The following is a 15,023-nucleotide window of genomic DNA, read 5'->3' on the forward strand; positions in this document are numbered from 1 at the left end:
TGCAGGCAGATTCTTTATGGTCTGAGCCACCAGGGAAGCCCAACAGACTTTGAACTGTCAAGTAAGTTCCTAAATCTTTTTTGGCCTCAGTTTCCTTATTGACAAGTGGGGGGGAAGTTTATAGCACTTTTTCATTCATCAAACAATTGTGAGAGTTAATGAGGTAATACATTCAGCACGTAGCACAGGGCCTGAGGGAAGCCATCAGTGAATGTTAATTATGTTTATATTACTATCATTACTCTACAGAGAAAGCAGTGAATCTACAAATATAACAATTGATAGTATCATGTTGATCGCACAATGGTAAACACAATAGACAAATCAAATCTCTTCAATGGGAGAAAAGAAACAAATATTCATGGTTGTACAAATAATAGTCAGGCTTCCCTCACCTGGCACCTTTCATCTGAACAAGTTGGTGGACATGGTGCTCAGTTAGTTATTCATCACAGCAGGTTACCAGAGCGAGTCAATCTCACTGAATCAAGACAGCGATAGGTGCCAAAGTCTCCCTAGTTGATTTGCAGGCAAGGGGGTTAAGACATCAGTTTTTTGTTTTGACTACTCTAAAGAAAACATGAGCAGCTGCTGCAAATGAAAGGAGTTTCCCTCCACTGTTCCTTCATTGTTTCTGCATCTTATTCGGTCTGTTCTGGAGCCGTAGGCATCATCCAGTGCTGTGCCAAGTCCTGGGCCAGTCCACACAGCATCCTTCCCAGGGTCTGCTCACAGGCCCCACCTCTCTGGATTCGGGCACCCAGGGCAACGCGCTTCCCTCCTGCTCTGTTCCTCTCCTCACCATCACTTCCCTGGAATCACCATTTTCTGGCCATTCTGCTTTTGTTTCAGCTGTCATATCCTGCTTTTCCATTCTCTTCCCAAAAAATGGCATCTTGAACTCATTTGGGGTTGCTATCTTGAACCCAAAATAACCAAAGCATACAACTAAAATTTTTTTAAAAAGTGCGTATGGCAAATGTTGGCTTCGTAATTTGCAAAGGAAGCCCCACTTCACCTAAGGGAGACAGATGGGAAACCCAGAACAGATGACGCTGGCAGGTCTGGATTTGCATGGGTGCCTCATACACATCCTGCTTCCATGAGATCCTACCCCATTCTATACTCTGAGAGGCTTTTTCTTTGGCTTATAGAAGCAGCAAGTTCTTGTTGCAAAATAAACACAGGAGTCCGATCAAGTAAAAAAGCCAAAGATGTTCCCTCTGCAAATGTTAACCATTGTTAACATCCTTGCAATCCTTTTTGCTTGTCCATTGACTTCCCAAATGTTTACGGCACACCTGCTGTGTACTGGGCTCTGGTTTAGGTGCTGGGGGTGCAGGAGAAGTTTTAAAGCAGTTATGAGAATTGAAGTGTGCCATTTGTTATTCAATTGCTTTGAAAAATTTAATGTTTGATGTTTTTATTTTTTAATTAAAAATTTTTTATTGGAGTAGAGTTGATTTACAATGTTGTGTTAGTTTCAGGTGTATAGCAAAGTGAATCAGTTATACATATATATGTATATAAATCCATTTTTTATAGATTCTTTTTCCATATAGGTCATACAGAGTATCGAGTAGAGTTCCCTGTGTGTCAGTTGCTTACTGAATGTACATTTTGGATGCTATGTCCTTTTGGAAATGGATTTTGGCAAGGTATTTTTCATTTAGTCTTTTTAAAATTTAAAGCACTTCTATCTTATCATTGCCAATAAAATGCTGCTTATAGTCATTTACATGAATTTAAATTGTCATAATAAGCATCTATCTTTGGCATATATATATGTACGTACAATGAAGAGGTAATCCTTTTGTAAGGCTTAATGTGTGGTTGGGAAATTTACAAGCATGTTGCAACAGCTTATTTAATCCTAATAACCCAAAGATTTATGTATTACTATTCCAATTTTACAGATAAGAAAACAAACATTGATTAAATAATTTGACTGAATTACAAAACAAGAACCAAAAAATAATACACATTGTAGTGGGGGGGGGGTGAGGGAGACAGACAATAAATTAGAAAACAAATAAAGGATGTAATTCTTAACAGAGAGGCATGGTAGAGAAGCTGCCCCCTCCCCAGGAGGTGTGATGTGAGGTAGAATGTGAATGAGGGACTTGGGCAGTGAAGGACTCAGGAGGAACACTCAGGCAAGAGAGAAACATAAAGCCCAGGAACAGGGAAAGTTTATGGTGTTCGAATGTCAGAAAAGCTGTCAATATGAGATGAGCCTGGAGATGGAGGCAGGGCCAGGCCACTCCGAGTTGGGAGGCCTGTTAAGGAGCGTGGATACCATTCCTGGAGCAACGGAAAACCGCTCAAGGAAGGAGCATGATCAGATTTCTGTGTTTAAGAGCTCACACTGCCTGCTTCTGCTCAGAATGGAGTTCAGGGAGACAAAAGCGGAATTAAGAAGCCACTCAAGGAACTGCCCTCCTCCAGGCAGAAAAGCATAGTGTCCTCAGGGAAAAGACATTTAGAGCCCTGATCAGAGACTGTGATGCTGAAGACATGGGGATCACGTGTGGCTTGTGGTTGTAAGCAAATTGTTAAACGGGATCATTTGAATCATGGACTGGGGAACCTTTTTCAGTATTCACAGTGAGTGCTTCTTCTCGGATAAGGTAATAACATTTGGTTTGAAGCACTTAGCTCGCCTTGGCTATAAAAGTATGCAGTCACTTTTATAACCAATTCCTTGCTCTCTGCAGCCCCGGGGGCCACACATCTGTTGCTAAGTAATCAGATTGCAGTGAACATTTGGAGGCCCCCAGGAGGGGCCCAGATATTTGGCTAAACCCTGTTCCCGGTGTGTCTGTGAGGAAGTTTCTGGATGAGGTTAACATTTAAATTGGAGGATGCAGTAAAAGCAGATTACTCTCCCAAATGTGGGAGGCCTCATCCAATCTATGGAAGGTCTGACTAGAACCAAAGTCTGAGTGGGGGGCACTTGTTTGCTCCGCCTCACTGTCTTTGAGCCATGACGTGCATCTCTTGTCCTCAGCCTCAGATGGGCACTATTCCATTGACTCCCTGGGTCTACAGCCTGTCAACTGCAGAACTTTGGATATCCCAACCTTCATAACTGCCTGAGCCTATGTCTTATTAGATGATAGATAAATAGGTAGATAGGTAGATGGATAGATAGATAGACGGATAAATGTTAGATAGATAGAATGATCAGGTAATACATACATACTTTGGATGGATGGATGGTTTGTTGATTAGATGGATGGATGGTTGGATGAACAGAATGGATAAATGATAGATAGAAAGATCGATAGATAGATAGATGATAGATAGACAGGATAAGTAATATATACATACATACATTGGATGGATGGATGAATGGATGGTTGGTTGGTTAGATGGATGGATGATTGAGTGAACAGAAGGGATAGATGATAAATAGATGATAGATAGGTAGGATAAGTAATACATACATACATTGGATGGATGGATGGAAGGATAGATGGATGGATGGTTAGTTGGTTAGATGGATGGATGATTGAGTGAACAGAAAGGATAGATGATAAATAGATAGATAGATAGATAAAGAAAGATCTTCAGACACATCTTTCCCATTGATTTTGTTTCTCTATAGAACCCAGATTAATACAGTGGGTATTCAGAAGGGAGTTTAAAAAAAAAAAAACGCAAAACAAACAAAAACTAATGGATGTGGACTATGTGTGCTTAGTTCTACTTGTTGAGGTCAGAGAAAATGAAGTAGAAATGATCAGTTCCCACAGTACCATCCTGCAGGAGAAAATGAGTGCAACAAGGAAACTCCAAGGACATTAAAGTCTACAGAATCCAACACAATAATTTCAGCCCTGATAGTTGCAGTCATCCGCCCTGTACAGAAATACTGCATATTTATACTGTAAGTGCTGGGTGCACCTCAAAATGGTAGATGATGGGGGCTGGCACTTGACACATACAAGGGCTCCCCAGGGGGTGTGAAAGAGGTTAATGTGAAGGAATGGTTTTTCATGCAGGACTCCACATAGCAATGATTCCCTTCTCTTTTAGGCTTCCCTGGACACTAATTCTGGAAAACAATCTGTCTGGAGGGTTGCATTTGGCACAGGATGGTACCTTGTCATTATTATCCTTGTCCTTATCATCATACCATTTATTTCTTTTCAATTTTTATTAAATTTTAATATAGAGTATACTGAATATAGTTCTCTGTGCTATACTGTAGAACCTTGTTGTTTACGTACAATATCTTATGATAAACCATAATGGAAAAGAATATAATATAAAAAATATAAAAAGGTATATATAAAACTGAATCACCTTGCTTTATAGCAGAAATTAATACAACATGGTAAATCAATTATACTTCAGTAAAAAAATTACAAATTTTAAAAAGTTTTTATTGAAACATAATTGATTTACAATGATTCAGGTGTACAACGAAGTGATTCAGCTATACATACATGATTTTCAGATTCTTTTCTATTATAGGTTATTGCAATATATTGACTGTAGTTCCCTGTGCTACACAGTAGGTCTTTGTTTTTTATTTTATATAGAGTGGTATGTATCTGTTCATCCCAAGCTCCCAATTTATCCCACCCCCTTTCCCCTTTGGTAACTACAATTATTTTATCATGATAGCTTTATTTTTTCCCTCCAGCCCTATGCTGTGCTCTTTTGGGGCTTGTTTCAGGTACTTATCCTAACTGAGGCTGATACTATTGTTCTCATTCAATAAACGACGAGATGGAGATTTTAAGAGGTTCAGGGAAATTCTCCAGGGATTGACAGGGTCAGCAGGAGTCAAAGCCATGTCACTGGCCAAGGGTGCCTCCTTCCCTTTTCACCCTAACACTTTGGCTTGATTCTTAGTCCAAGGTAGGCGTGGAAGATAGAGAGGCATGAGCCTGCAGCAGAGATCAGCAAACTTCTTCTGTAAAAGGCCAGAGAGTAAAATTTTAGACTCTGTGGGCCAGGCAGTCTCACTGAAATATTCTGTAGCAGGAAAGCCGCCTGAGAAGTGAATGAGCACGGATCAGTTCCAATAAAGCTTTATTTACAAGAACACACACGGAGGGCCAGATTTGGCTTTTGGTCATGGTTAGTTCCCTCAGTCTGTAAGAATGGGAGAAATGGTTACAGGAGTTGGAAGTACTTTGCAATAACAAATTAAAGATCCCATCTTTAACTTTAGATGCTTTAAAATCTAGCAAGGAATGTCATGCAACCCCATTTAAAAAAGTAAGGCTAGAGATTCTGAAAGAGAAAAGGAGAGAACTATAAAATGAATACAATGCAAATTATAAGAATAATGAGTAAGACAAGCAAACAGGCAATGAAATGACACTAGTCAGACATCATTAAATGAGCCAAAGTGTCTTAGACAAAGTAGGTGCAAACCTGGATTTGAGAGACCAGGTAGGGAGTGAATAGGAACAGAGAAGAGACTAGGTCCTTCTCAATTCAGATTTCTGAAATTTACAAAACATAGAGGAAATAAAGAGACTCCAGAAGCATCACACAACTATAGATAAATAAGCAAAGGCATTTGTATGTTTAAAAAAAAAAAAAGCACACCATAAAATTGCATACCCCCCTCCTGAGAGTCTCTATTAAAATAAATGTCATCTGCCCAGACAAGCACACTGATAAGACTGAATTATTGATTATGCTATGCAAGTTTTCATTCGAAATGTTCTCTGGGTTAATGCAATAATCCAATCCATTTCCCCAGTCTGTCCCTACTCTTCTATCTCAGCACCCAGTTTCAGCTCTGAATTGTAAAACAGGACATGGCCATATCTGGAGTCTCTTTCTGCCTTACCCAGTGCTGTATGGCATCATTGTAAACCAGTGCCTGAAAGCTCAGAGAATCAGCTGGCAAAGAGGCCCAGGACCATTTTCCTGCAAAGTAATTTCCAGATGGAAATTACATGCGATTGCATGATGGGGCTTAATTTCCCTCTGCTTGAAGCAGGGACTTAGCAGGCTCCAAATCCTCAGCTCCAAGCTATGTAAATGCCTTTCTGTGCCTGTGTCTTCTTGTAATGTCGAATTTCTATGGCAGGAACATTGGGATTTGGGCTGGGGTCGGAAAAGAGGTGCAGAGCTTTGGGGTCATCAGCTGGGCCCCACCCCCAGCTCAAGGATGACCAGGTGGATGAGCCAGACAAATATCTTAGTGAAGTCAGGCCAAATAGGTGATAAAAATACAGTACAGGAAAAAGGGTCATCTCCCCCAAAGAAAATATGGTTGATTCAACTTCCAAGTTAATGAGACAAAAATGGTCTGCTTACCTGGGTTTACCACATCTCCTCTTGTGTTCAAACCTATCCTGTTTCCTCACCTTGGCCTTGAGCTATAATGGAGGTATTTGCCTTCTGCTAGCATCCCGTTCTTAAATCACATCATCTTTCTCAATCAAATTTTACTTTTGAATCTTACCTGAGTCTTCTGTGGAGCTCCAGGTCTAATTGTATCAAAGTGGAGTTTCTTAATATCATCCCAGAATCTCGGCTTCCCTTTTTCTCTGTCCAGGAGCCAGACGTCAAGCCCTGCTTTTTCCCTCTCTCATCCTCTTCTGTTGAGAAAAAAACGACCTACATGAACTTATGGATAAGCTATGATATCCGAATTGTGCAATCTTACTGCTTCTGCTTGTGAATTCAATGCACTGATATTTACATTTAAAACTGACACTGCACCAGGCAGCAGTGGAGACGTAGACATAGAGAACAGACTTGTGGGCACAGTGAGGGAAGGAGAGGGTGGGACTAATCGGGAGAGTAGCATGGAAACATAAACATTACCATATGTAAATCAGCGAGTGGGAGTTTGCCTTATGACCCAGAGAGCTCAACCCAGTGCTCTGTGACAACCTAGGGGGGTGGGACGGGGTGGGAGGGAGGTTCAAGAGGGAGGAGACATATGTACACATATGGCTGATTCATGTTGATGTACGGCAGAAACCAACACAACATTATAAAGCAATTATCCTCCAATAAAACATTTTTTAAAAATGAACACCGAAACTTGTGCTAACAATTTAAATTTTTAAGGTGTTTTTATTTAGATCAACATTAAATGGTAAACTAAAAAATAACAAAAACCACTTCATGAGAAGTCAGGAGAGAGACTGCGGAGGAAAGGCTTTATGGGTCAGTGCCACTAATGAAACTGTTTTCTGCTTTTTGAACACAAGACCCTGCATTTTTATTTTGCACTGTGTCCTGCACATTGGGCAGCTGGCTCTCTTCCCGGTTCTTTATGTCTTTCAACCCTTGACAGTGCCCCAAAGAGAAATGCTCAGATCTCCTGAGTTTGTTTCGGCCTTTAGAGATCACTAGAGGCTGTGTGTTCCCTAAGTCAGCAAAGGTTACAGGAGTCCAAACTCTTGGCTTCCTCTGAGGTGTGCACTTCAGTTGACTCAATAGAGTCCACCAGCCTCCTCTGCTCTTTCTAGATCCTCCTACTTAAGTCCTTCTTTCCATGGGAGCAGGAAGAGTGGGGAGGCAATGGAAGGTGTGCCCCCATCCCTCCAAGTACTCCATCCTTGTGTCTGGGGAGAAGATGCTCTACCATTGCTCTGCTTTTCTGTTTGGAGATTTCTTTTGGATTTTCCTGTAACAAAGATATCTATGTTTCCACCCCTTCTTTTGATCAATACCTTACTTACAGACAATTTTCGAGTTCTTATCTCCAGTGCCCTAAGAACCCCTACCTGCAGCCTCCGATTACATTTTTCTTTGATACAAATTTAGAGTGAATCTGTATCTTTTCACATGCCCTGCAGAGAATATAGCTTTACAAAATAATTCAGAGAAAGATCTTCAAGCAGAGAGTGAAAGTGACTTCATGCCACCTCAGATGAGATCAAATGGATAAACTGCCTTTGAGCTGATGGAGGAATCATCCTCTTCTTTTTCTTAACAGAAAGAAACCTATATAAGCAGGTTTAAACCTGCTTAAACCTATATATCTGAAGGCCTTTACCCCAAACACAAAGAGTCTACAGAGATGGATGGGGACCTTGCCCAGTGTTGTGCTCCTGAGCCTGCAAAATAGCTCCCCCATCCTTGTGGGGCAATAGAATTAGCATGTGAAACAGCAGGCTCTTAATAAAAGTCAGTCACCTATTTCTTTGGGGGAAGCAAACAAGGTAGTGGGGTACACATTCCCCACTGCTGGTCTCCATGCCGTCCCTACAACAAGATTCTCTCACCACCTGGACACCTTCTCTGGGTGGATGTGCCTAATAGCATATGTGGTCTACAGGACATTTCTTTTGTTTTCGTTTTTCTGTTCTTTTTTTTTAAGCACAGTCGATTTACAACGTTGAGTTAGTTTCAGGTATACAATAAAATGATTCAGATAATATATGTTATATATATATATTCTTTATAAGATTGTCTTTCCATATATGTTATTACAAGATATGGAATATGTTAATAGCTCCCTGTGCTCTAAGTAGGTCCTTGTAGCTTATACAGGACTTTCTTAATTGTTACTGTTTTAGTCACTCAGTCGTGTCCGACTCTTTCTGACCCTACGGACTATAGTCCACCAGGCTCCTCTCTCCGTGAGATTTCCCAGGCAAGAAGATGAGAGTGGGTTGACATTTCCTTCTCCAGGGGATCTTCCCAACCCAGGAATCGAACCTGCATTTTCTGCTTGAAGGTGGACTCTTTAGCACTGAGCCACCTGGGAAGCCCTCTTTTCTTAATTACTACCCTTCAAAGTGGGGAGCCACAGATTTTGTTGGATCTCAACCAGTTGCTGTGCCAAGTGCCCACCACAGTCCCAGCCTCCCACCCATGACCAGGATACCTATTATCCCACTCCCAGCCCTTTGTCAGCCATATATATGTTATGTGACAAGCCCCAGTTTCCTACTTCTGGATTAAGCTCTAAGATAAGCATGTTAGGTCTTACTGACTCGACTACTTTAATATAGGGGTCAGGCAGGACTCAGGGTCACCCTTCCCCAGCAGCTACTCCAGAGGCAATTTGCATGGTGCTTCTGAACATTGATGTCCCCCTCCAGACCCTGAGCCCCTCAAGTTCGTGGGTTCAGAGGGCTGCTTGGAGAGGTGATGGCAGAACAGAGAGTGCCCTGAGTCAGCTGTCCATCAGCCTCACTGCTCAGGCTGCCCTACCAGGGATCAGGGCTTCCAGCAAGCACTGGCCCTCCCTGGTGAGTCCTTATTTCACCATCAAGGAGGCAAGCTTTCTCTGAAACTTGCTTGGGGCTCTACCCCTTCATTTTCATCTTAATTTTTCAATTATTAAAAGATTATATTTTTGTAGTAGAAACATCAGACACATACTGACTACAGAAGTGACAAATAATTGTCTTCCAGGCCCCATTGTTTGGTCACTATGTTTGCGATCTCATGGATTGCAGCACGTCAGGCTTCCTTGTTCTTCACTGTCTCCCAGAGTTTGCTCAATCTCATGTCCATTAAGTCAGTGATGCCACCTAACCATCTCCTCCTGGATTGCCCCCTTCTCCTCCTGCCCTCAGTCTTTCTAGCATCAGGGTCCTTTCCAATGAGTTGGCTCTTCACATCATGTGGCCAAAATAGTGGAGCTTCAACTTCAGCAACAGTCCTTCCAATGAATATTCCAGGTGGAGGATTTTGTTTAGGATTGACTGATTTGATGTATTTGCTGTCCAAGGCACATATTATTTGCAACTTTTCAAGGTGCGCACGCACGCGCGCGCACACACACACACACTAGTGAGAGAAAATACACACACGCACACATAACACATCATTTTTAACAAAGCTTGTGCACATATTGTACTGGCTCCTTCAATTGCTTTATCAGGGAGAGGAGAGAAAACTGAAGAATTAAAGGATGATAGTCTACATATCAGAATGCAGATGTGGCTGCTATTACAGGCATTCCTCTGTCTACATGCCAAGAAGATGTTTTTAACAGTAAATATTAGTATAATGTCTCCCCACAACTGTTCTCTTTTCCAGTAGTGACACTAATATATAAGCTATCTGAGAAGATAAAAATAATCATTCCTGATTAGAAAAACATCTATTTCTGCTTTATTGACTATGCCAAAGCCTTTGACTGTGTGGATCACAATAAACTGGAAAATTCTGAAAGAGATGGGAATACTAGACCATCTGACCTGTCTCTTGAGAAACCTGTATGCAGGTCAGGAAGCAACAGGTAGAACTGGACATGGAACAACAGACTGCTTCCAAATAGAAAAAGAAGTACGTCAAGGCTGTATATTGTCACCCTGCTTATTTAACTTCTACGCAGAGTACATCATGAGAAATGCTGGGCTGGAAGAAACACAAGCTGGAATCAAGATTGCCAGGAGAAATATCAATAACCTCAGATATGCAGATGACACCACCCTTATGGCAGAAAGCGAAGAAGAACTAAAGAGCCTCTTGATGAAAGTGAAAGAGGACAGTGAAAAAGTTGGCTTGAAGTTCAACATTCAGAAAACTAAGATCATGGCATCTGGTCCCATCACTTCATGGGAAATAGATGGGGAAACAGTGAAAACAGTGTCAGACTTTATTTTATGGGGCTCCAAGATAACTGCTGATGGTGATTGCAGCCATGAAATTAAAAGACACTTACTCCTTGGAAGGAAGGTTATGGCCAACCTAGATAGCATATTTAAAAGCAGAGACATTACTTTGCCAACAAAAATCCATCTAATCAAGGCTATGGTTTTTCCAGTAGTCATGTATGGATGTGAGAGTTGGACGGTGAAGAAAGCTGAGCGCCGCAGAATTGATGCTTTTGAACTGTGGTGTTGGAGAAGACTCTTGAGAATCCCTTGGACTGCAAGGAGATCCAATCTGTCCATCCTAAGGGAGATCAATCCTGGGTGTTCATTGGAAGAACTGATGTTGAAGCTGAAACTCCAATACTTTGGCCACCTCATGAGACGAGTTGACTCATTGGAAAAGATCCTAATGCTGGGTAGGATTGGGGACAGGAGGAGAAGTGGACGACAGAGGATGAGATGGTTAGATGGCATCACTGACTCAATGGACATGGGTTTGGGTGGACTCCAGGAGTTGGTGGTGGACAGGGAGGCCTGGCGTGCTGCAATTCATGGGGTCGCAAAGAATCGGACACGACTGAGCGACTGAACTGAACTGAACTGATTCAAGGGCAAATAATCTGGGGCCAGAGGAGATAAGATGATGGAGCAGAAAGAGCTTGTGTTATGACTAATGAAATCTGTCACCATCCAAAAAAAAAAAAACCCAACAAAAACCCTAGACAATGTGTTTTGTTTTGACTCATTGCTCAAGTCATATTGGGCTTCCCTGGTATGTCAGGTGGTAAAGAATCTGCCCGCCAACACAGGAGAGGCGGGTTTGATCCCTGGGTAGGGAAGATCCCCTGGAGAAGGAAATGGCAACCTGCTCCAGTTTTACTTCCTTGAGAATTCCATGGACAGAGGAACCAAGTGGGCTATACTGTCTAAGGGGTTGCAAAGAGTCAGACACAACTGAGTGACTGACACTTTTTTCCAACTCATATTGACACTTGCTACACGTTCAGCCAGAACCTTCTTCTCCTGAGCCTTAGTCCTCAAGGAGAAATCCAAAAGGCCTGATGCTCAGAGCCCTGGATCCCGCTCTCTGCCAGCTGTGCCAGAAGCCCCTGTGCTCCATCAGCTTTCTCAAAGCAGAGCTGTGCCCTGCCAGCCCTCAGCGCCTGTAGCAATGTCCAAGAAAAACAAGCGTTTCCTTCTATTCCTTGAAACACAGAAGACTTGGACATCATCAAAAATGAAAATACCATTCTGAAGGAGGTGGTGGTGGTGGTGGTGGGGACACCGCTTTTAAAGGCCGTTAAGTACAGACTGCCTGACTAGTCATCAGCGAAAGGTTTTAATTAACAGCTAAACTTGCCATCAGTTTAGCCAGAGCCTCTCTCTGAAGCAAGGCTTCTCCTTGTCCGGCTGTTTGATCGAACACCAGGCAAACCAGGAACAATTTACTAGTAAAATAGCTCCTCCTGTGGCGACTCCTCATTCTGGCTGGTGGGAGTGAACTGGATTTGTCAGGGCTGGTATTTTGCCAGCACGAAACCCTGGAATCCCAGCTTCTCTTAGCACGGATACCTTCACATTAACTTGCAGGCTCTGGCCTTAGATCTGTTTCTAGGAAAACCTTGGACTCTGTCCTCTGCGGATCAGGCAAGAATAAACATCTCCGTGTCCCCAGGATTTCTCTGATCCATCAGAGGCTGTTTGTGACCCTGGGGATGGAGCACGGGTGATAGTGGTACATGGAGCATAGAATTTTTTTCTCACTTGTTTTTATATGCAAAGAACACTTTGTGACCCCATGAACTGTAGCCTACCAGGCTCCTCTGTCCATGGAATTTTCCAAGCAAGAATGGAATTTTCCAAGCAAGAATACGGGAGTGGGTTGCCATTTCTTTCTCCAGGGGATCTTCCAGACCCAGGGTCAAATCCCCGTCTCCTGCATTGTATGCAGATTCTTTACCATCAGAGCCACCAGGAAGCCCACGAAAAGAACTATTTTTCTATCACAAGCAAGCTTCTGATTCTGAAAGAGCTGTGTTTAGACAGGGAAACTTTATCTTGCTGTAGATTTATGACACATGCACTTTTATGTTTGCATATTAAACTTTAATAAAAAGCTTAAAAACAACAACAACAACAAAAAAAGCTGTGTGCTGCATGTCCTCTCAAATATAAATAATACTAGTAAAATCTACTGCTGCCCACCTGCCCCCAGTTTTAAGAGGGCAGAGGGTAGCTTCGACCTTCTCATAGTGCATTTCTTATCCCCTGCCTGGCACGTGGTGAATGGATCCATGAATGAATGAATGAATGATAGTTCCCTGGGTGTGAGGGTAGGCAGTGGAGGCCCATGGTGGAAGAAAGAGAGGAACATGACTGGTTCTTCCAAATAATATATTTCTCTCTCTCTTTTTTAAATTGTTGTATAGTTGATTTACAATGTTGTAATAGTTTCAGGTATACAACAGAGTGATTCGGTTATACATATATATTGTTTTTCCATTATTGATTCTTACAAGACACTGAATATAGTTCCCTGTGCTATACAGTAAGACCTTGTTTGGCAAAAACTATTACAATATTGTAAAGTAATTAGCCCCCAACTAAAATAAATAAATTTATAAAAAAAAAAAAAAGCAGAGACATTAAAAAATAAATAAATAAATAAATAAAATATCAGAAAAAAAAAAAAAGACCTTGTTGTTTATTTTATATATAGTAGTAAGCACTGGCTTGTTATTTTGTGAGAACATGAGGAATTTCAGTGATTCCTTAAATGACAAATAATGGTTTACCTAATACCAAGCTCTGTCCCCCTACTCTGCCTTTTTTTTTGTATTTAATAACTTTAGGGTTTAATGCCAAATAATCATCTCATCTTCTTAAGACATTCTAAGTGCCCATGAACCCATTAAACACATACGGTTGCAGCAATTCGCATCAGGCAATGGCAATACCGGAAATGTGAAGGGCCATGGCCAAGCATGTGTGTAAAAGCAAAGACAGCCTCATTGGGATTGTAAAGAAGTGATTGAACAACCCTAGTGACTGTGAGAGGCAGCCTGACTTCTGCTGCATTAAAATGGGCGTTTGGGATGGGGAGGTGGGAGGGGAATGTGCACCTTAGAAATCACAAAACACAGAAGTCTTTTCAACCTGTGTCACAGTTTTCTCATAGGAAAGTCACCAGGAAAACTCCATGGGAAACTCTAGTTCGCAAAGATGGGATCTGACATTCTAGTTATGATTAGAAAACGTCTGGAACATCTGCCAAAGAGAAAGGATTCAAGGCAGTTCTCAACATTGGTTACACATTAGGTTAGACAGAAATTTTACTTAAAAAAAATTTTTTTAAGAAAATATCTATTTACTTACCTGGCTGTGCTGGGTCTTAGTTGCAGCATGCATGCGTGCGTACTAAGTCCAACTCTTTGTGACCCCATAGCTGTAACCTGACAGACTCCTCTGTCCATGGGATTCTCCAGGCAAGAATACTGGAGTGGGTTGCCATTTCCTCCTCCAGGGGATCTTCCCGACCCAGGGATCAAACAGTGTCTCTTATGTCTCTGGTATTGGTAGCAGGTTCTTTACTACTAGCGCCACCTGGGAAGTGTACAGGATCTTTAATTGTAGTATGTGGGAACTAGTTCCGTGAGCAGAACCCAGGCCCCGTGCATTAGGAGTGCATTGGGAGAACAGAGTCTTAGATGCTGTAACACCAAGGAAGTCCTCTCAACAGAGGGATTTTAAAAGAAAAAGAAGAAGAAAAATAGTGCTAGCCCCAAACAAACTGAATCTGGTGCTAGCTTCTGCATCACACATATTGATACAGGACAGACAATGCTAAAACTGACACAGCACAAAAATGAGCGTGGCTCCTGCCCAAGGATGGCAAGCAAATTCATGAATCATTCCATATTTTTACTCATAATTTTTAACAAAATCAGAATCTCTAGGTATGATGGGGCATCAGGTCATTTTGAAAGGATGTCTAGGAGGTACTAGTGTGCTGTCCAGTTATGGAACCACTAATAGGAAGATAAGTGTGGATTTCCAGAAAGCATAGTTCCTGTGTGTCCCAGGTACAATTAAGAGTGATCCAATTAACCTGATGGGTCCAGTGGCAAAGACTCCAAGCTCCCAATGCAGAGGGCCAGGTTCGATCCCTAGTCAGGGAACTAGATCCCACATGCCGCAACCAAGAATTTGAATGTAGCAACTAAAGATCCTGCATGCTGCAACAAAGACCTGGTGTAGCCAAATAAACAACTAAATATTATAAAAAAGATCGACCCACCTTCCCTGGAAACATTTGGATGCAGTGGCAATGGGTCTTGGGTTTACTTCATTTGGGCCTACATGGTGTGGGCCCTTCCTTCCGTCCCTTTCTTTTTTCCTCTTTGTCCCCCCCCCCTTTTTAATGCCAGCTTGGCAATCTCACAGCACAGATCTATTTTAGCACAGCGACATGCTGAGCTC

At 41.9% G+C, this 15,023-nt stretch overlaps 1 pseudogene; it reads left to right on the forward strand.

Moving 5' to 3' along the window:
• The first annotated feature begins 14,366 nt into the window (after positions 1–14,366).
• On the forward strand, positions 14,367–14,467 carry LOC145533578 (U6 spliceosomal RNA; annotated as a pseudogene).
• Positions 14,468–15,023: the final 556 nt, after the last annotated feature.

The sequence above is a fragment of the Giraffa tippelskirchi genome, chromosome 13 (assembly GCF_054371585.1).
Source record: "Giraffa tippelskirchi isolate mGirTip1 chromosome 13, T2T-mGirTip1v1.2.pri, whole genome shotgun sequence".
Taxonomy (NCBI): domain Eukaryota; kingdom Metazoa; phylum Chordata; class Mammalia; order Artiodactyla; family Giraffidae; genus Giraffa; species Giraffa tippelskirchi.